The 21,367-nt window shown below is 48.0% G+C and overlaps 1 long non-coding RNA gene across 1 annotated transcript; it reads right to left on the bottom strand.

Annotated features, from left to right (window-relative positions):
- Positions 1-3,508: 3,508 nt before the first annotated feature.
- LOC129057790 (uncharacterized) lies at positions 3,509-20,337 on the bottom strand. Its single transcript, XR_008522572.1, has 4 exons — positions 20,008-20,337; positions 11,779-15,460; positions 4,401-4,668; positions 3,509-3,859 (listed from the first exon to the last, which is right to left on the bottom strand). It is a non-coding gene; the product is annotated as an uncharacterized LOC129057790 (long non-coding RNA).
- Positions 20,338-21,367: the final 1,030 nt, after the last annotated feature.

Genomic DNA, 21,367 nt, shown 5'->3' with positions numbered 1-21,367 from the left:
CGATGGTCGGTTCCTGTCTGAAGGCAGCAGCCAGCAGCAGCAGGGGCCCAGGGATCCGATGGTCGGTTCCTGTCTGAAGGCAGCAGCCAGCAGCAGCAGGGGCCCAGGGAGCCGATGGTCGGTTCCTGTCTGAAGGCAGCAGCCAGCAGCAGCAGGGGCCCAGGGAGCCGATGGTCGGTTCCTGTCTGAAGGCAGCAGCCAGCAGCAGCAGGGGCCCAGGGATCCGATGGTCGGTTCTTGCCTGAAGGCAGCAGCCAGCAGCAGCAGGGGCCCAGGGATCCGATGGTCGGTTCTTGTCTGAAGGCAGCAGCCAGCAGCAGCAGGGGCCCAGGGATCCGATGGTCGGTTCTTGTCTGAAGGCAGCAGCCAGCAGCAGCAGGGGCCCAGGGATCCGATGGTCGGTTCTTGTCTGAAGGCAGCAGCCAGCAGCAGCAGGCACCCAAGGAGCCGATGGTCGGTTCTTGTCTGAAGGCAGCAGCCAGCAGCAGCAGGGGCCGAGGGATCCGATGGTCAGTTCTTGTCTGAAGCCAGCAGCAGCCGTTAGAAAGAGTTCTCTCTGACCCAGGGAGGGCTGGCCTTTGTGTTCTACTCAGGATTCAACAGATTGGACGGGGCCCACCCACACCAGGGAGCTCTGTCAGCTTTACTCAGGGGTCAGATTCAAACACCTTCACAGACACACTGATAGTAGTGTTTGGCCAAATATCTGGGAACCCCATGGCCCTGTCAGGCCGACATATAAAATTAGTTACCACACTACAGACAATATAAAATGAGTTAAATATGTAATATCCCCAAAAGGGGACCTTATAGTAGCAATTAAAATGACATACACATACAATTGTGTAAATAAATGTTTACATATATTTTGACTGAGGAGGGATAATAGAAAGCAGACAACAAATAGAAAGCCGTGTCATACCACTCCTGTAATCTAACAATAAATACCATATTTACGCAAAGTAATATACTCACACACACTAAAGGAGCAATGTTTAAGAGAATTTACACAACCAATGTCTGTATCTATGTAATAGAATTGTGGGCAATGTTTCTCTGTATTTTTGAGTATCTACATTTTCTCACTTTTCTTCCAATGTATCCTTTAGAAAGAAAAAAATGGAAGATGAGTTTGTCATCAATAGCAACAAGCTTTGTGTAAAGACTGACATATCTTACAAATGAATCCAAAGGTACTCTCTCAGTAATGTCTGTTTAATAAATCAAAATGTGAAGAAGTTACCCAGCTATGGATAACAACGTGTTTTAATCAACCCAGGCTGGAATAACAAACCAGTATGGACTTGTGGCTCAAACAAAAATGCATGACCCCACGGGCCTGGAGGCTGGAGCGTGAGGTCAGGGTGCCTGCGTGGCTGGGTCCTGGTGAGGGCCGCTTCCTGGCCACCTTCTCACTGTGTCCACACATGGTGGTCAGAGGAAGCATGCTCCCCGGGGTCTCTTCCTATAGGGCACTGATCCCATCAAGAGGGCTCACTCCACGACCTCATCTAACCTCATCACCACCCAAAGGTCCCATCTGCAAATACCATTACACTGGGCAGAGGGGCTTCAACATATGAATTTGGGGGGAACCCCTATTTAGCCCATAGCACTGTGATTAGGGAAAGGCAGGCCAACCCCACCCATGGGTGTGAAGGGACAGGACATTTTCAGAATAATCCACTGGCCTCAGGCTCCATGAAAATGTGAGAGTACAGACAGCAATGAGGAGGGCCTGGAATGCTGAATTGCTAGCACTTGGTGAGAAAGTTGGAATAAATGCAGAGCCCAAAAGAGCTTTGTCCAGATGGGAAGGTCAGCCGTGTCCTGGAGGCATCTTCCCCAAACAGATCTTCATATGTCTTGTGTGTTCACCTCTCTACGCAACCCTAGTAGCTTTTCCTGTGTTATTTTTGAGAAAATGTATCCCAAACACCTATTGAGCATCCAAATGTTTTACAAAGATATCTTAGTGGGGATTTGCAAGGGCGAAGAATCTTCAAGGCACGGAGATGCTGCAGATAATATATTGTCCATTTCACAGTGCTGATGTCCCCTCCATCTGGTAAAGATAAAACATGCCACTAACACAGCACTGCAGCCACACGGAAGGCTCCCTAAGCACAGGAATACACATCAATCCTGCTTCCCACCAGATCCGTGCCACCTAACACACCTGCCAGCACACCGTGGTTACTTCAAAAGTATGTGATGAATTAATGCATTTTTTTTTTTTGAGACAGAGTCTCACTCTGTCGCCAGGCTGGAGTGCGGTGGCGTGATCTCAGCTCACTGCAACCTCCGCCTCCTGAGTTCAAGCGATTCTCCTGCCTCAGCCTCCCAAGTAGCTGGGACTACAGGTGCGTGCCACCACGTCCAGGTAATTTTTGAATTAATGCATTTTTAATATTGTCATTTAAGTTCTGAATTTTTCTAAAATTGTTCTTCTACTTTTATTTCAATTCTTATAGTTTAACAATACTTAGCAGTCAGCCTTGAAAAGGATAGAAAGAAACCCCACGTGTTTACTCAGCAAATATTCACTGTGAATTTTTTTCTGTGCTCGTCACGTGCTGATTAATGAGGCCAGAAAGAAGAATACGTGGGTCATAGGACCCCAAAGACAGGGTTTCCTGAGGAAATCAATGTGCAAGTGAACAATTACAGCACAGACGAAGACTGCCACTCAGTCCTCAGGTTCCTTAAGAAATTGTGCACGTATTGAGCCAAAATGGCTCCCTGCCTGCACCCAAGGCCCTGGGGGGAAGCACTGGGACGCCCGGCATGGAAGGCAGCCTCCTGCCCGCACAGAGCCTGGCACGCGGGTGTCTCCGTGGGTCCTCCCTCTGCCCGCCAGAACCGCCAGTGCCCTCGGCTGCCGCTGCCAGATGGGCCCTCTCCCCGGCGTCTTCCCAAGCACCTGCTCCCAGCAAAGTAGGAGACATGAGAGAAGGAAAGGGTGGCAGGGCGGGAGGCCGAACTCCAGAAAGTCGTCAGCATCGCGTTTCTCATTCCGCGTTTGTGGATGAAGTTGTCCTGATTGCTCGTCCCTGAAGACTTGTGTTTTCAACATGTTACGTGCTTTCTGTTTGCTTTTTCTATCTTCCTTGAAAGCTGTTGAAAATATGTGATGAGGTCATACCTAGGACATGATCTGGATGTGCATATTTGTAAGGTCAACAGTTTCAAATAGTCCAAATTTAATATTTGTATTTTTTATTTGTCATTGCATTAAGTTGCAGTGAAAAATTCATATAGATTCCTCTATGTTGATGATTTTCAAATAAAACTATACAAACCATTTGTAGTAAAGTCACACTTAGTAATGAGATAAAACTTCTGTTTCATAAGGTTTTCCAAATGGAAGATTGTTTAGATTTCAATAATGCTAAATACATTTAACATCAATTGGCTACAAGTTGCAAAACACCTTTTGGTTTTGGGAATGTTTTTCTAATATTTGACTCCATGTTCTACAGAAGTAAAACATAAACAAAATAATTTCTCTGAAACACTTTCTTTATTACTTGAGAAGGAGCGTGAAGAAACTGGCTGTAACCACTGACACCAAAGGCTTGGGAATGTTCTGTTAAAATGAAACATCTGATGTCGAAACATGATGAAGCCAAGATCGTTGTCACGATACAAACAATGAACGTGTATGACACTAACAGGCAAATAAACAAGGGGTTGGGGACATTTTCCACTGCGTGGAAGTAACTTCAATGACATCACACAAAGGTTTTAAGAGCAAAGTGAAGACTTTAACTCGCTCCAGGTGAACAAAAGAAGCAGAACATGGTCTTCCCACAAACAAGGAAGATGAAAACCTGTTCCCCACGTCTGAAATGCTGATCTGAGGAATAATAAACAGAAAAGCACAGGACTTCAGCTTGTTCTGTTCCTGCCAAGTATCATAAACTAAATCAGCACTCAATTATCCCTTCTAAAAAAACATAAAACATGTTTCCAGATTGGGAAGGTCAACTGTTAATCAAAATGCCTTAAGGTTGTTGTCAGTTCTGAGTAAATTCAACTCCAAATTCAACATTTGGAAAATTGTGAGCACTGAACTGGAAAAGCCATCCCTGCATTTGGGAATCTGTGCTCATTGCGCGTCCTAATCAATAAAGCTGTTCAAGGTCAGCGCAGGCCGAATCCACAGCCCCAGTGGTACATCTCAGAACTTCAGAGATGAGCTTCTGCTCGGAGGACTGACAGATGGAGATTTCCACGGAACCATTAAGTGACACTGATTTTGAACAGAACCTAACACCAGGGTGAGGTGCATGGCTGTTGTCACCTGGACTTGGGATTGTTGCCAGGGAAGGACATGCATTCTTCTCCAGGATGTTGACTATCCTCATCTATGAGATAGAAGAAGAAACTTCACTCACCATAGTGGGAAGGCCATTTTAGGAATTCTCCACACTCCTGGCTTGAGAAGATGACGTCACAGTGGAGGTGCTCTCTCCCCTGTGGGCCATGAGGCCTTTCTCTGTCCCAAGTGTCCCTGTGTTTGCAGTACCAGTGAGACCATTAGGAGTCATAAAATTGGGCACAGGCTCACCGTGCTCCTCCTGCTGTTGTTACAGGATCTTTGGGGTATTGATTTTCTGGCTGGAAACCTCTGTGGCTGGTGGTGCCTTTGCCTGAGTTCTTGTCCTGTGTACAGAAGAATGAGGCACACACACAAGTGGAAGGTGAGCAAGATGAAGAGGAGCTTTACTAAGTGTTAGAACAGCTCAGAGGACACCCGCAGGGGGCAGCTCCTCTCTGCAGGAAGGTCATCTCATTGAGTGTTCAGCTCTCAGCAGAGAGAAGGCCCTGGAGAGGGTGGCTCCTCTCTGCAGCAGTACATCCTGTTGTCTCTCTGCAGCTCTCAGCAGAGAGGGTAGCTCTTCTCTGCAGCTGGTCGCCCTGCCATCTCTCTGTCCTCTGCCCTGCTCTGGCTGAGTCTGGGGCTTTGGTGGGGGTTTGCATGCTGATGGGACCAGGGACAACCACGGGCAGCAAAGGAAAAAGCTCCATGAGTTCCCCCTCTAGTCTGCGGGAATGGCAGCCCAGCCCCCTGGACTTTAGGCCTGCCCAGGCCTGAAGGTGGGGCTTCACTGGGGACCCACCCCTTGCTGCCCAGGAGCCTGTCTGCTTCCTGTGGCCATTCATGGCACCTAGGCTGCTGGCGCCCAGAGGCACCTGCAGGCCAGCGCCCAGCTGCCCTCAGCCATTCCCCCAGCTTCCCCTCCTACACTCCTCTACACCCACAGTCCAGAGGGGGTCAAGGACATAGGGGGCTAGCAGCACTGCCCCGAGCATGTACACAGCTGGCCACACTGTAACAGCACCAGACTTGGCCCCAACTCTGCTCCGAGATCAGAGTGAGCGCTGAGAGCGGGGAGAGGCCAGGCAGTGAGGGCAGGCACATTAGAGCCTGCAAGAGCAAAGCAACCCTTCCCAGGCCCCCAAGAGTGTAGGGATGCCTGGGTCTGCAGGCCTGGCTTGGGCAGCTGCAGCTGTGCCTGGAGGGTGGGGCTCCTGCCTGCTCCTGCCTGCTCCTGCTCCCAAGGCACAGAGGTGCCGGTTTGCAGCTGCAGCTTGGGAAGCTCCTGCCCTGCCAACTTGGAAAGGGACCTGCCAACTGGTGTCCCCAGTTCCTGCTGGCACCATGGAGAATGGCACCTAGCCATGCCCCCTTGCAGCCTGGGGTGGGGTCTCCAGGTCCTCGCTGGGCTTGGGCTGGCATCAGGGGCAGGGTCAACTTTGCAGAGAGCTTCCTCTGTGTCCCCAGCACCCAGGGGCGACCTGGAATTCTCCCTCTCCCAGCGTGCGACTTGGCCCGGCCCCATCGTGGTGGCCTCCAAAGAGGCAGGCTGCGGTGAGGAGCTGTTCACCTCCTCCCCATGTCCTCCCTGCAATGGCCGGCATGATGGCAGCAGTCACATCAGATGGCCCACCACCTCCATCACCGTCTGAGCCCAGGAGACCAAGAGGAAGGAATTTGTTGGCAGAAACACAGGAAACTTGACTAAGACATGGTTATATTTCCTCCTTCCCAGAACCAAAAAAGGCAAAAGAAAGAGAGAGTGAGAGAGGGAGGGAGGGAGGGAGGGAGAGAGGAAGGAAGGAAGCAAAGAAAGAAGGAAAGAAAAAAAAGAGGATTTCCTTTCTACAATTTTCCTTTGTTCATCAAGAGAATATTTGTCTCTGCCTGCCTCAGTTTAAAGAATTTCTGAGTGAATGAATTAAGTGATTTTAGTCCTGAAATGTAGGGAGGGAAAAGGCACAACCTTTGGCTATTAAAAAGTAACAAATCTACTAGAATCTTTCGAGCAATCCTTCTCTACACATTATTAAATTGTTTAAAATGTAATATTATGCATTTACCTCCTCAAAATTGTGCTGAGAGGTGTGTTTTCATGTGTATGTGTGTTGTGCACGTGTTGAATCAGCAGTGCCGTAAGGGGTTGGTGTTACCGGCATCGGCTGAGCCCTCGCAGCTGTCACACCCATGTTGGGTTAACTGCTTCACATGCATGGTTTCATGTAAGTATTGAAAAGCTCCGAATATCAGGATTCCTCCCTCATCCACCTGAACAAACTAAAGGAGAGAAGTTCAGCAAATGGATTATGAACACATTGTTGGTAAGAGGCAGACTCAGGATGAAGCCCAGACCTCTCTGCCTCCATAAGGCTGACTGGATGTTTCTGTAGATATAAAATTTTTAAGTGTGTGGGGTATTAGTTCATCTTGCATCTCTTTGAAGGAATACCTGAGGCTGGGTAATTTATAAAGAAGATGGGTTTATTTGGCTCGTGGTTCTGCAGGCTGCATAGGAAGCATGGGGCTGGGATCTGCTCCTGATGAGGCCTCAGGGAGCCTCCAATCATGGCAGAAAGCAAAGGAGAAGCTGGTGTGTCACAGGTGGGACAGGGTGGGAGAGGGTGCAAGGGAAAGAGAGGAGAGGGAGGTCCCAGATGCTCTTTAACAAGCAGATCTCAAGTGAACGAATACAGCAAGAACTCACTCACTACCTCAGGAAGGACAATAGGCCATGTGTGAAGGATCTGCCTCATGACCCTAACACCTCCCACCAACAACTCCACCTCCCACCAACAACTGCACCTCCCACCAACTCCACCTCCCACCAACAACTCCACCTCCCACCAACAACTCCACCTCCCACCAACAACTCCACCTCCCACCAACTCCACCTCCCACCAACAATCTGCCCCATGACCCTAACACCTCCCACCAACAACACCTCCCACCAACAACTCCACCTCCCACCAACTCCACCTCCCACCAACAACTCCACCTCCCACCAACAACTCCACCTCCCACCACCAACTCCACCTCCCACCAACTCCACCTCCCACCACCAACTCCACCTCCCACCAACTCCACCTCCCACCAACTCCACCTCCCACCACCAACTCCACCTCCCACCAACTCCACCTCCCACCAACTCCACCTCCCACCAACTCCACCTCCCACCACCAACTCCACCTCCCACCAACTCCACCTCCCACCACCAACTCCACCTCCCACCAACTCCACCTCCCACCAACTCCACCTCCCACCAACTCCACCTCCCACCACCAACTCCACCTCCCACCAACTCCACCTCCCACCAACTCCACCTCCCACCAACTCCACCTCCCACCAACAAATCCACCTCCCACCAACAACTCCACCTCCCACCAACTCCACCTCCCACCAACAAATCCACCTCCCACCAACCATTCCACCTCCCACCAACTCCACTTCCCACCAACAACTCCACCTCCCACCAACTCCACCTCCCACCAACAACTCCACCTCCCACCAACTCCACCTCCCACCAACTCCACCTCCCACCAACTCCACCTCCCACCAACAATCTGCCCCATGACCCTAACACCTCCCACCAACAACTCCACCTCCCACCAACAACTCCACCTCCCACCAACACCTCCCACCACCAACAACTCCACCTCCCACCAACTCCACCTCCCACCAACTCCACCTCCCACCAACAATCTGCCCCATGACCCTAACACCTCCCACCAACAACACCTCCCACCAACAACTCCACCTCCCACCACCAACTCCACCTCCCACCAACAACACCTCCCACCAGCAACTCCACCTCCCACCAACTCCACCTCCCACCAACAACTCCACCTCCCACCATCAACTCCACCTCCCACCACCAACTCCACCTCCCACCAACTCCACCTCCCACCAACTCCACCTCCCACCAACAACTCCACCTCCCACCACCAACTCCACCTCCCACCAACAACTCCACCTCCCACCAACAACTCCACCTCCCACCAACTCCACCTCCCACCACCAACTCCACCTCCCACCAACTCCACCTCCCACCAACTCCACCTCCCACCAACAATCTGCCCCATGACCCTAACACCTCCCACCAACAACACCTCCCACCAACAACTCCACCTCCCACCAACTCCACCTCCCACCAACAACTCCACCTCCCACCACCAACTCCACCTCCCACCACCAACTCCACCTCCCACCAACTCCACCTCCCACCAACTCCACCTCCCACCAACAACTCCACCTCCCACCAACTCCACCTCCCACCACCAACTCCACCTCCCACCAACTCCACCTCCCACCAACTCCACCTCCCACCAACAATCTGCCCCATGACCCTAACACCTCCCACCAACAACACCTCCCACCAACAACTCCACCTCCCACCACCAACTCCACCTCCCACCAACAACACCTCCCACCACCAACTCCACCTCCCACCACCAACTCCACCTCCCACCAACTCCACCTCCCACCAACTCCACCTCCCACCAACAACTCCACCTCCCACCAACAACTCCACCTCCCACCAACAACTCCACCTCCCACCAACTCCACCTCCCACCAACTCAACCTCCCACCAACAACTCTGACACTGGGATTCACATTTCAACATGAAACTTGGAGGAACACACATTCAAACCACATCACGTGGTAAGAACAGAGCCGGCACGGCAGTGTGTGGCCCTGACCAGATGGCCATTCACTCATCCACACTTGGCAGGCCACTCACTCCACTGGCCCCTGCAGCCGTCCTCCTCTGCGGGCACAGCCGTGCCCCTGGGCCTTTCCTGTGACGTGCATGAGTGTAGGCACGTGGCCGAAGCCAGCGTCATCTCTGGAGTGAAAATGTCCACTCTCCAGCTTCTCGAATGTGCTTTTTGCACAACGTGGCATCCTGAGGTTTCAAGATCTTGAGGTTTCAAGATCAAGCACTTGCGTATAAACTGTGAAGACAGGTGAAGCAATGCTCACCTTCGCTACGTCACATTCACAAATAAATGAGAGCGACAAGGCAATCCCACCTCCTTCTTTGACATACTTAAATGATTATTTTGATGAATTTAACTTTTCTACTCTAAGTATGAGATCCCACAGCCTGTTATTCAGGCAGGAATCGAGTGCAGCCTCTCCCACCCGGGGGTCGGGCTGCTGGGCTGTCAGGACCCAGAGTAAATGATCTGCACTCAGGACCATGTGGACAGCAGGACCTGTGGGCGTGGGGGTCTCAGAAACTCAGCCAAGAGCAGATTCCAGACCCAGAGGGGGACAGCCTGGGCTGGCCAGCCCAGATCCAGGAAGGCTGTGTGCACAGTGACCCGTGTCGGAGGTGAGCTCCCGTCCCTGCTCTGCGGGCCAGCCCCCCTTCCTGTGAGCACGCAGGGGCACAGGCGACCTCTGGACCGGACGCATAGTGGTGACCAGGGCAGCTTCATCCTCAGCATCCCCGGTCCCCGTGTCTCATCTCACACACCGAAGGCTCAGGGAGGATGCGCTCAGCCTCACTGTCACTCAGTCGTCTGCCCCTGGAAAGGCTCAGCCCTGCCCAGGGCAAGTCAGAAGTGCCCTGAAGTCAGTTTCCCCAAAAGCAGATCTCCCCAGGTGGAGGACTGGGGAGCGGTGTAAGCCCTGATGTCTGTGTGTCTGACACAGTGCTGCAGACTGAACTGTGTCCCCCAAATGCATAAGTTGAAGGCATAACCCGCAATGTGACTCCACGTGGAGATTGGGCTTTTAGGAGGTAACTAAGGTTAGATAAGGTCAGAACCACGGGCCCTGATCTGACAGGAGTCATGGGCTCCCAAGGAGAGGAGGCAGCACCAAGACCCCCACTCCCCCTTCTCTCTGTCTCTCCCTGTCTCTCTCTCCCCTGCTTCTCTCTTTCCCCCACTCTCTCTTTCTTTCTCTGTTTCCCTCTCTGTCTCCCTCTCTCTCTGTCTTGTCTCTGTCTCTGTCTCTCTCTTTTCTCCTCTCTCCCCATCTCTGTCTGTCTCTCTGTGTCTCTTTCCCCATCTCTCTCAGTCTCTCTCAGTCTCTCTCTGTCTCTCTCTCCCCTGCCTTCTCTTTCCCCCATCTCTCTCTGTCTCTCTCTTTTCTCCTCTTTGTCTTTCTCTCTCTGTCTCTCTCTCCCCATCTCTCTCGGTCTCTCTCTGTCTCTCTCTCCCCTGCCCTCACTTCCCCCCATCTCTCTCTGTCTCTCTCTGTCTCTGTCTGCCTCTCTATATCTGTCTCTCTGTGTCTGCCTCCCCATTAGAGCACAGTGAAGAAGCCATGTGCGGACATAGGGAGAAGGCGCCGTCCACCACGTCCACCAGCCATGGACAGAGGCCTTGGAAGAAAGCACGCTGCTGGCACCTGAACCCCGGATTTGTGGCATCCAGACCTGTGAGAGAAGATGCATCTGCTGTTTATCCCCCAGGCTGTGGTCTTCTGTTGTGGCAGCCAGAGCTGACGGCTGCACCCTCTGAGATGCGGTTCTCTGTGGAATCGGAGTTCCCAGGAAGCCTGCTGTCTATGGCCGCCCGCAACGGGGGCGTGCAGCCTGGGGTCTCTCCACGGCAGGTGTTCCTTGGGTCACCTCTTTAGTAAAGCAAAGCACCCCGATTCTTATCTCAGTGTCTGCTTCTGACAGCACACACACTAACGCATCTCCCCTGGAACACACTCCAAACACAGGCTGCATCCTCCTTATTATTTCACGGGTTTCAGTTGTATTCTATCATTGGTACTTTCCCTGAAGTCTCCTGCTTTGGAGACACCCACAGAACACCATGGGGTGATGAAAGGCATCTTGCTGTCGGGCTGATGACTGTCCGCATGCATTCCCTCCCAATAACCCCACATATTATAATTAACCGGAATGGGGTTCAGGCTGTCGTAGGCACACACAGCTTTCATCAACTGACTCTTGACAAAGTGCTAGGTTTGAAATAGCATTTCTTATAAAAATTGTTAACTTCAAAAACTTTTGTAAAATGCTAGTAAAACATTTTTGGTAATGAATGCACACATAGCTAGTACTTAAACCTCTTAAATGTAGGATGTTTAAATTCAACCCTAATCACAAGATAAAAGTATATTTCAGAGAATTAAAATAATTTTAAACTTAATGAGAGGAAGACTAATAAACTGCTTTCCATTCATTACAGCCTAATTTCTGTTTAAATATCCCTGCCTTACACATTATATAGTTTAAGACAATTAAGTTGTTCTGTTTAATATTGTGAGTATCTTTAACATACAGGATTAACATTTTAATGTTTGGAAACTATGTCCACCCAAGTTAGCAGCTCTCACGACTCCTTCATTTGCTCCTGTGGGGAACTTAATACAAGTAAATCACATCACCAGATGTGCATGGTGTCTGACTGCAAGGTCTATTTTAATACCGCTAGCTGCTATTTATGGAATACTTTATTTATGGGATACTTTATTTATGGAATACTTACCAGAAGCACAGCATGGACTAGGCACTTTTCACGTCATCTCATTGAATCTTCAAAACAGGCTTCAGAGGCCCATTTTCCTTGTGAGGAAACCGAGGGCCCCTGTGGTGGGCAGGGAACTTCAGGCCATGCTCAACTCGGTCCCACATCTGAGCCTGGGTCTCAGGTCCTTGGACTCTATCTCCCCTGGGACTGCAGGTGTCTCCACAGAGCAGCCAGAGTTATTCCTCAGTGACGCTGGGAAGACCCCCCCAGGGTGGCAGACCACCACAGCATAGCTGAACTCCACAGGTGGAGGCGCAGGACCGGGCATCAAGAAGCACTGATGGGACTACACGGGGACACGTTGAACAGGTGCAAAGAACACCTCTGCACAGGCAGGAGGGAGAGTGCACCTGCTGCCAGGAGCCAGCCAGCCTCTGCCAACAATCCAGGTCTTCCCGCTACATTGCATTTCTTCATTTGTAAGATGATGAATGTAGAATGTAAAGCTCTCAGAATATACACACAAGCACACTGGTGTTCAGCACAGGTGTTCAGCACAGGCAGCCCCTCAGGGAGCCTGGGAAGATGGGTGCCTGGCTCTCGGGGTGGGAGAGAAGGGTATGGAAGGGCCCGGGAGGGCAGATGTGGCCAATGGGAGCTGAGAAGCAGCACAGGCTAGGTTCTGCTGCCCCCACCATGCCCCCTGAGCTGAGTGAAGCCGACAGCCCCCGACGGCTGTGAGCCCAAAGGCTTTCTCAGGTCCTGGCAGAGGCTTCTCTGTCGAGGGGCGTAAGTCGAGGCAGGCATCCTTTTTGAGAACTATCTTCATGGAAGCAGGAAGCCAGGGAGGAAGCTCTGTACACACATACTCTGAGGGTGGGTTCATGACTTGCTTCAGACGCTGGAAGTGCGGGTTTGGGCCATGGTGACCTCAGGGTCACATCACTGGGAGGACGCCCGCAGTTAACCCTGCTGCTCCTGTAGCAGCTGCTTTCTCTTGCGTTATTTCATTGGTTAAAATCCACCTCCACACCATGTCCTCATCTCCGAGAGCAAATTTCCACCACTGGCTGTTAAGATGAACTTTACAGCTGGGTAAGGTTTGGGCAGATAACTTTATCTGATTAATGCAGTTATCATTCTATTCCTAGTTCGCAAAGAAGTTTTATCATAAGTGCATATAAAAGTTTTTTATCTAAGGAGGTGATCAATTAATTCTCTTTCAATTTGTTAATGTGGCAAGTTTCATTGGTTACTTTTTAAATGTTAAAACAACACTTTATTTCTGAATGAAACACAATTTGGTCATAATATTGTATATGTGATATATATGTTGCTAGATATGATTTGCCGTTATTTTGTACCAGCTTTATAAAGAGAAGTGGCTTACCATAAATTCATCCATTTAAAGCACACAGTTCAGTGTTTTTTATATATTCATAGAGCTGTACAACAATAACTACAATCTAACTTTACAATAATTTCACCACCTATAAGAAAAGCCCTGTATTAAACATTCACTCATTTTTCCCCTCTTCCCCCAGGCCCTGGCAAACACTAAACCTTTTTTTTTTTTTCTGGTTTCTGAACTTTGTCTATTCTTGACATTTCATGTAAATGAAATTGTACAATTTGTGCCCTTTTTAAACGAGCTTCTTCTGTACAGGGCAGCGTGTTCAGAGTTTGCGCACATTGTAGCATACATCGGTACTTCCTTCCTTTTTATGGCTGCATAATATTTTGTATTATGGTGTTTTTGTCTGTTTGGGCTGCTACAAAATATCTTAGGCTGGGTAATAAATCAACAGACATTGAGCAGCACAGGCGGTGAGGCTGGGAAGCCTGAGCACAAGGTGCCTGCCGTGCGGGGTTTGGGGAGGGCTACTCTCTGCTTCAAAAATCGCTGCTTCTGCTGCCTCCTCAGCTGGGAGCGGGGAGCTCAGTGGGACCTCGTGTGAGGGCACTAACCCTATTCCTGAGGGTGGACCCCACCCTCGGTCCCTCCCAGAGGCCCCACGTCTTAACAGAAGGGTGTTGAGCATTGTTCGCCCATACATGAAACTAGGAGTCCTGACACTTGGACCATGGTACATGGATATACAGCGGGTGCTGGTCCATCTGTTGATGGACATTTAGACTGTTTCTGGCTTCGGGCTGTTGTGCACTGTGTGCTGTGAACACGCATGTGTTTCTGTGTGTGGTACGTGGATATACAGCAGGTGCTGGTCCGTCTTTTGATGGACATTTGGGCTGTTTCTGGCTTTGGGCTGTTGTGCACTGTGTGCTGTGAACACTCATGTGTTTCTGTGTGGACACCGAAGCGAGTCTCCTGCACTGCAGAACTCTGTGGGAAAGGGGCTTCACTCTTGGTCAGTCATCCCTGCATGGCAGATTTGGGGGTGTGGGCGCATCCAGCGGCCTGTTGTCACCCAGTGGCTTAGGCCCTCAGCAGCACGGAGTTGAGGAAAACACCCTCTGCCAACATTCTCATCTGCAGAAGTCGCCCTGGAGAGCTCTCCCTCTGCGGAGGGCAGTGAGGCGGGAGCTGGAGCTTGGCTTCTTCCAAAGGCTGAGCCATGTGGAGCCAGGTGAAGTCCTCCAGCGGGAAGGCCTCTGAAGTCCACTGCTCCCACCCAATTCCCGTGGAGGTGGAGAAAATCACCACCGTGAGTCCCAGGGACCTGGAGCCATCGTCTTTGCTGATTTTGGCAATCTGAGCAGATGTCTCCCTGTGGAGTTTCCTTGAGTTTGGCACACCAGCATTCCAGGAGCCCTGCCAGAGCTTGCTAACATTTTCTTTTGGAAGTTTGCACCTAGGTTTACAATTGAAATTGGTCTATAATTTTTATTTCTCTTAGTCAACCCTTATCAGTTGCTGGTATCATGTTTTCCCATGACAATGAGTTGGAAATTTTCACTCTTTTTCTATTCTCTGGTTAATTTTTTTGTTTGTTTTTTTGTAAGAGACTCACCCAAATCTCTTTGGTTTAGGATTTTCTTTGGGGGAAAGATTCATTTATAAGATTTAACATATTTAGTGGTTCCAGAATATTCATGATTCTTCTTTTATCTTGTTTTTATCTGGTAAATTGTATGATTAGATTTTTTTCCATATCATCTAGACTTGTGTATGTATTGGAGTACGTTTTTCCCTGACATCTGCTCATTTTGTGTTCATGTTTGTTAGTTTAACCTTCGTAGTTAAAACCATATAGGAAATATGGAGCTCACTGTTGCAGCGCCTGGAGCGCAGCAGTCACTGTAGACCAGCCCGGAGTGCAACAGTCAGAGCAGACCAGCCCAGAGCGCGGCAGTCACAGCAGATGAGCACGGACACAGACGGCAGCTGCAGAGGATGGCTGGACACTCCCTGAGGACCAGACACAAGTCCAGCTTGCAGAATCAGCCCTGCCCTCCTGCCGGCTTCCAATTCATGCGTGACTTTAACCTGTGGCACAGGCTCAGTTTATAGGTGGATAAAACCATATTTTCACTTTTCAAAAATGATTATGGGGTCGATCTTCTTTCAAGTGAGATGCAAGGGAAAATTCGTTAGTTCATCCTTTGGTTAAGAATACGTCTTACGAAGGGGAAAAGCTGCTTGAGCTAGGTCCCTGTTCGTTTTGTGTTTTTGTGTCCACTCTAACCCAGGTCTGAATTTGAAAACCTGAAGCTGCAAGTTCTATTTGGGTCTCTGTATCTGTAATGGGAATAAAATCTTAACTGTCACACATATTCCTACCTCCAGAGTATACTAATAAATTAGATTATGAAGACTTAAAATAAAGGAACACTTTTTTATTGCTTTATAGGCTAATAAGTGTTCAAAATAATAAATGAACCCTTAACATTTGAAATTTACTCAACTTTTAAGGAAAAAAAACCTTTTTGGAGAAAGTGCTAGCTTAAAAGCATTTTTTTTCCCATAAGAAACCGAATTCAAACAAAAAGAACCCTTGGACAAATTAATCTGATGTGATAATTTAGCTTTTAAAACAGCTCTGTATCTTTTCCCTGATTTTATCAGTATGAAATATATTATACTTTGGCAATTAAGCTTTTATAAGGTCTGTATTTGTTTTCTCCTGATAAGTCTAGTTAATTTAAATTTCTTAAATTTTTTATACTGATTCACTTTTTGGATAAACTAACAATGTACCTATATCATCCTGAAGATTATAAAAATATGTAAAAATATATGTCCAACTAAATGTAATTATAACTCTGACATACATTTTTATAGCAACAGTAATTATGCTCCATAGTGTGTGACCTTAAACATTAGTTACATTTAAGATCTTGAAATAATATAATTTAGCATGGTCTAATTTTTATTTTATAAAGTGGCTGTACCTTTGGTTCATGTTAATTAATGTGTTCACATTGCTATTTCAAGTACGTATAAAAAATGTGTTTGACTGTAAAGAGTTGGATGATGTGGCTCATAGCTTTGCTGATCTGCTAAAATGCTTTTCTAAAACTGGGAGTTTTCAATTACCTGTGTTGTGGTTCTCTCTGTGAACTAGACATTAATTTCTAGTGAAAAGCGTTCATAAGGTGGAGTGCTGGAGACTAGCTGAGGGCAGCAGCGGGAATGGCGCAGCCTATGCAGGATGGGAGGCGTGAGAGTCAGGGAGAAGGAGAATATGTTTCTTTAAAGTTGCTGATTAGTCCTGCATGTGAGTGAGGACAGCCCGGGAGAGGAAATCTTGTTTGTCCTGGGTTCTCATTCTCCAGACAGACAGCAAAGTTCCATCGAAACAGAGAAACTTGTTAATGTCTTGGAACACTTGGCTCAGTTTTGATAGATTTATTCATCAGATTTTTGAAAAGATCTTGGGAATCCATTACAGCTAAATTTTACCTTAATATAAAACTTTCTGTCTGTAAAAATGACAAGCCAGTCATAGAATATTCACTCTGTTTTTAATAACAAGTAGTAAATATTACTATTTACCTTCCTGATGATACGTTCAGACAGCACAGATTCTGTCTCACAAAAATAACTTTCATTGTTAAAATTTTGATTTATTCATTTATTTTTACATCTGAGGGAACTAAGGCTCTTTGAAATTTTTTGCCTTCTCCTACCTTCTACTTAAACATGGCTATCGCCTTAATTAACAAGTAAGGAAGCTGAAGTTAATTAATAGGTGCCTATGATGGTATCTTAAGTTAGGGGACAACATCTTTCTGATAAGCCTTTTGATTCTTAGGATTACATCCTCAATCCCAAAAAGTGAAATGCGTATTTAAGCCTGGCTTTCACACCAGACTGTCTCCGAGATTCCCAACATGGTCCTGGAAGCTCTCAAGGAGATCAATGCTAAACACAATTCTGGGTACCTGGTTGATATGATTAGGCTTTGTGTCCCCACACAAAATCTCGTCTTGAATTGTAATCCCCATAATCTTCACACATCAGGGGAAAGACCAGGTGGAAGCAAGTGAATTACGGGGACACTTTCCCCCACGCAGTTCTCGTGATGGTGCATGAGTTATCATAAGATCTGATGGTTTTATAAGGGGCTCTTCCCCTTCACTGGGCACTTCTCCTTCCTGCTGTCTTGTGAAGAAGGTGCCTTGCTTCTTCTTCACCTTCCACCATGATTGACTGTAAGTTTCCTGAGGTCTCCCTGCCCATGCTGAACTGTGAGTCAGTTTAACCTCTTTGCTTTCTAAATTACCCAGTCTGGGGCAGTTCTTACAGCAGCGTGAAAACAGCCTAATGTACACTGGCCATTAAATATTTGGGAAAAAGTCTAACATTATTGTAAGAGAGAAAGGGAAGAAGTGTTAACTCAAAGGAGAAACTCAGCTAACTTAGGTAATGTTCTCCAAGTAGGGAATGAGCCCCCACAGATTTGGGAAGTGAATTTTTTTTTGTTTGTTTTTTTGTTTTTTGTTTTCACAGTAAGGCCCTGGGGAGTATCCAGTGCCCTCCCTGCAAGTAATGTGTCCTCACCTTGTGGGAGAACCTGGGTCAAGTCCCAAATAAATCACGTGTATTTTAGCAGAAAAAAGATTTTGACTCTCCTCACACCCAGCATTGTGGTTACTGCAATAAACTAGCCACAGCTGCCTGTGATCATCAGTTGGTGGCTTTTGCTTTTGGTCCTGCTCTTACTGAGACTAGGAACTGGGTCTCTGAGAGGAAAGACAGCCTCAGACCTCCGTGGAGAAGACCACGTGGCACTGTTCACTATCGGTGCTTCAGCGACAGACACCAGGTGCTGGCCTCAGTGTTGAAGGTGACTGGACGTCTGCTGGCAATGCCTGGAAGCAAGGTCGCCACCTCCAGCACTGTTTTTCCTTCAAGAGTAAATGACTTCATAAAAGCCAACAGGTGGCCTAAGATCCAGTCTAATAATGAGACTTAATTATATGTAAGTAATTAGGGATATTAGTTTTAGAATAAGATTGGTACTGTTTTTCATCTCTGTTTTTGGAATGGTATATATAGGTATATAAATTGAGTCTGTCCATCATCTATCTCCCTTTCTCTTCCCCTTTGATCTATATCTAATATTTAATTTAGTAGTCCAAATTTTACAAATGGAGATAAAATATTCAGAAAAAAATATTTTTACTGAATCACCTCACTTTTAATGGCAAATAATTATGTTTATATGTGTAATTATAAATAATTCTCCTTTTTTACATATTGGATTTATTCTCAAAAACCATACTCCATTAGTTCTTGATTTACACACTTGCTTTGGGTAAGTATATCTTGGTATATCTATGTGGGACTATGTTGGATTTCCTATACACAGGCACCCCTTGGTATATCTATGTGGGACTATGTTGGTATTCCTACACACACAGGTACCCCTTGGTATTCAAGGCCTGTCTGTTTCTGGCCTGGGCACTCAATGTGAGCTTCTTGCTGGTCAGTTATTAGCACCAAATTATAAAATGAAAAAGTTGTATAAATTAAAATGGAAAATTTAAAAAAATACCAACAAGAAGGTCTACTATCTAGAGGACATTAAAACAAAGAGTAATTTAACAAATACTCAATAGAAAAATTACTGCAATTTTAAAATAAGAGGATTAGCTCAGTAAAGGCTAATAGTTGAGACAGATGAGAGGAAAAATAAATGTAATCCAAGAGAAAAATCTAGAAATCAATACATAAAATTTAGAATATCATAATTAAGTAAATAAAATATTAATAAGCAACAAAAATTAAAATGAGAAGAGTGAATAGAATTAGACACAAAAAAACATGAATTGAGAAATTTAAGATTTAGAAGGATATAGTCTTAAAGAAAATAGAAAAAGAAATTTAAGGATTAGCGAGATAGATATATTAATAAAATTATATTATGAAAAAGAAAGAATTAAGTTTTCCTAATGTGGCAATATAATCTGTACCAAGAAGAGAATGACAGCTTTAAAGGTGACTTTCAGAATTCCAAATATTTTCTTAGTGAAAACAACTTTCAGGTATATTGTTGCTACTGCCAACACCACTGTCCTGGTCTCCCCAGCCCCCGTGGGAAGGAGGCCTCATGACCAGTTCTGGCCATGGGCAGAGTAACTGGCCCCCTCGCTGAATGCCCATCACTGTGGAAGGCAGTGAAGATGCTCTGTGTCCTCTGGAGTGGCTTCTGTCTGCAGGACCCCCTCCCACTCAGGAATGCAGGTGTAGTGGGACCAGGAATTGGAACTTCTGTAAGTCACGGAGCTTTCAGTGCTGTTCTTAACACAGTAGGCTTTTCCCGAATGGAATGCAAAATGGTACGTAGAAGGGGAGGTTGGGCCGGGCACGGTGGCTCACACCTATAATCCCAGCACTTTGGAAGGCTGAGGTGGGTGGGTCACCTGAGGTCAGGAGTTCGAGACCAGCCTGGCCAACATGGAGAAATCACATCTCTACTAAAAATACAACAACAACAACAAAAAAAAAAAGCTGGGCAAGATGGTGGGCACTGGTAGTCCCAGCTACTCAGGAGGCTGAGGCGGAGAATCACTTAAACCTGAGGCCGAGACAGGAGAATCACTTGAAACTGGGAGGCAGAGGTTACAGTGAGCCGACATCCTGCCATTGCACTCCAGTCTGGGAAGCAGAGTGAGACTCCGTCTCCACCAAAAAAAAAAAGAAAGAAAGAACTGGGAGTTTGATCTAATGTGGTCAAGGAAATACAAAAAAAAAAAAAAAACAAAAAAACAACCCACGAAGGATTAAAAGGCTGCATTAGGCCGAATCAGGGACCCCAAACGTGGCCATATCCTACTCACCAAACTCTGCGGATACCTCCTTAGGAAACACGGTGAAAGGGAGTTGAGGCTGCAGGTGGGGCCCCATTGCTCACCACGGACCAGGCAGTGAGGGCCGCTGGCCCTGGTGGGGGAAGGACCCTGGATCTAAGACCTGGAGCAGGCAGGAAAACAGACTCTGTCCTGGAACCTCCAGGGGAAGCCGCCCCGCTCACAGCTTGACTCTAGCCCAGTACAACCCACTCGCACACCTGCCCTCCAGAGCTGAAAGTCAGTTTGTGTTGGTTGAAAGCCACCGGGTTTGTGGTAATTGGTGACAGGGGCAGCGGGAACCCCTACGGCGACCCGTGTCACGGGGTGGCCAAAACGTGATGAAACCGTCACTGACCATCGCCCGTGACGTAGACAATGGGAAGGGCCACCAGCAACAGAAACAAAAGCAACCGGTCAGCAGCCAAAGCAGAAAACTCCATGCTCAATTTCATACGACGGCACGAGAGAGAAGTGAGCCTGGAGAAAAGTCACTTCTACACGCGGGAATGAAGGGACGCACAGCCCAGAGGTGCAGGGACATTTGGAGGAGAAGAGGCAGCTGCCCTCAGTAAGGCACACACGTAGACGCCCCTTCAGCAGCAGCCACGCATCACTGTGGCCGGGGTTGAGTGCTGTGTCTGGCATTCACAGCCACGGTAGAGGCTGGAGGTAAAACCCCCTGGGTTCAGATAGTACCCAGGACACCCTTTACACCGCACAGGACTTGTCATAGAGCGAGCTTCCAACGGGGTTCTTGCTTGTCTTTCCGATGGGCTTAAGGCATCTGGAATTAACTGGAGAGAAGGAAAAACACCTCAGAAAGAGGCAGGAGCATGGACGGACGCCAGCAGAAAGCCCAACAAATAAGGAGCCAACTAGATGCTGGAAATCATTACACTTAAGGGAAACTGGGAGCCTGGAAGGAGGACGTCACGGACGCTGAAGAACGCCCAAGGCCCTGGGCCCCCAGCCTCCAGCAGAGCCCCAGGAGGGCAGCTCTCCAGCAGAAACACAGAATCTCCCAGAGCCGACGGTCACAGGGAACAGCCAAAAAGGAGCGTTTGCCAGGGAACACCCTGGGCAACGGAGGCTCCTCCTCACCCAGGGCAGGGCCTGCAGGAATCCAGATAGAATTTCAGGAGGCTTCCTGGCATGGCTGCTGAGCGGCCCCTCTCTCCTGACTCCTGCAGGAGGTGCTCGCTGGGGATCCAAGCTGGAGGGTGGTGTTTGTACAACCACAGCCCATTGCAGCCTTGACCTCCTAGGCTCGAGCAAACCTCCTGCCTCAGCCTCCCCAGTAGCTGAGACTACAAGCGTGCATCAATATGCCTGGCTAATTTTTTAAAAT

Source organism: Pongo abelii, chromosome 12 (genome assembly GCF_028885655.2).
Source record: "Pongo abelii isolate AG06213 chromosome 12, NHGRI_mPonAbe1-v2.0_pri, whole genome shotgun sequence".
Taxonomy (NCBI): domain Eukaryota; kingdom Metazoa; phylum Chordata; class Mammalia; order Primates; family Hominidae; genus Pongo; species Pongo abelii.
This window is presented reverse-complemented; position numbering and strand designations above follow the sequence as displayed.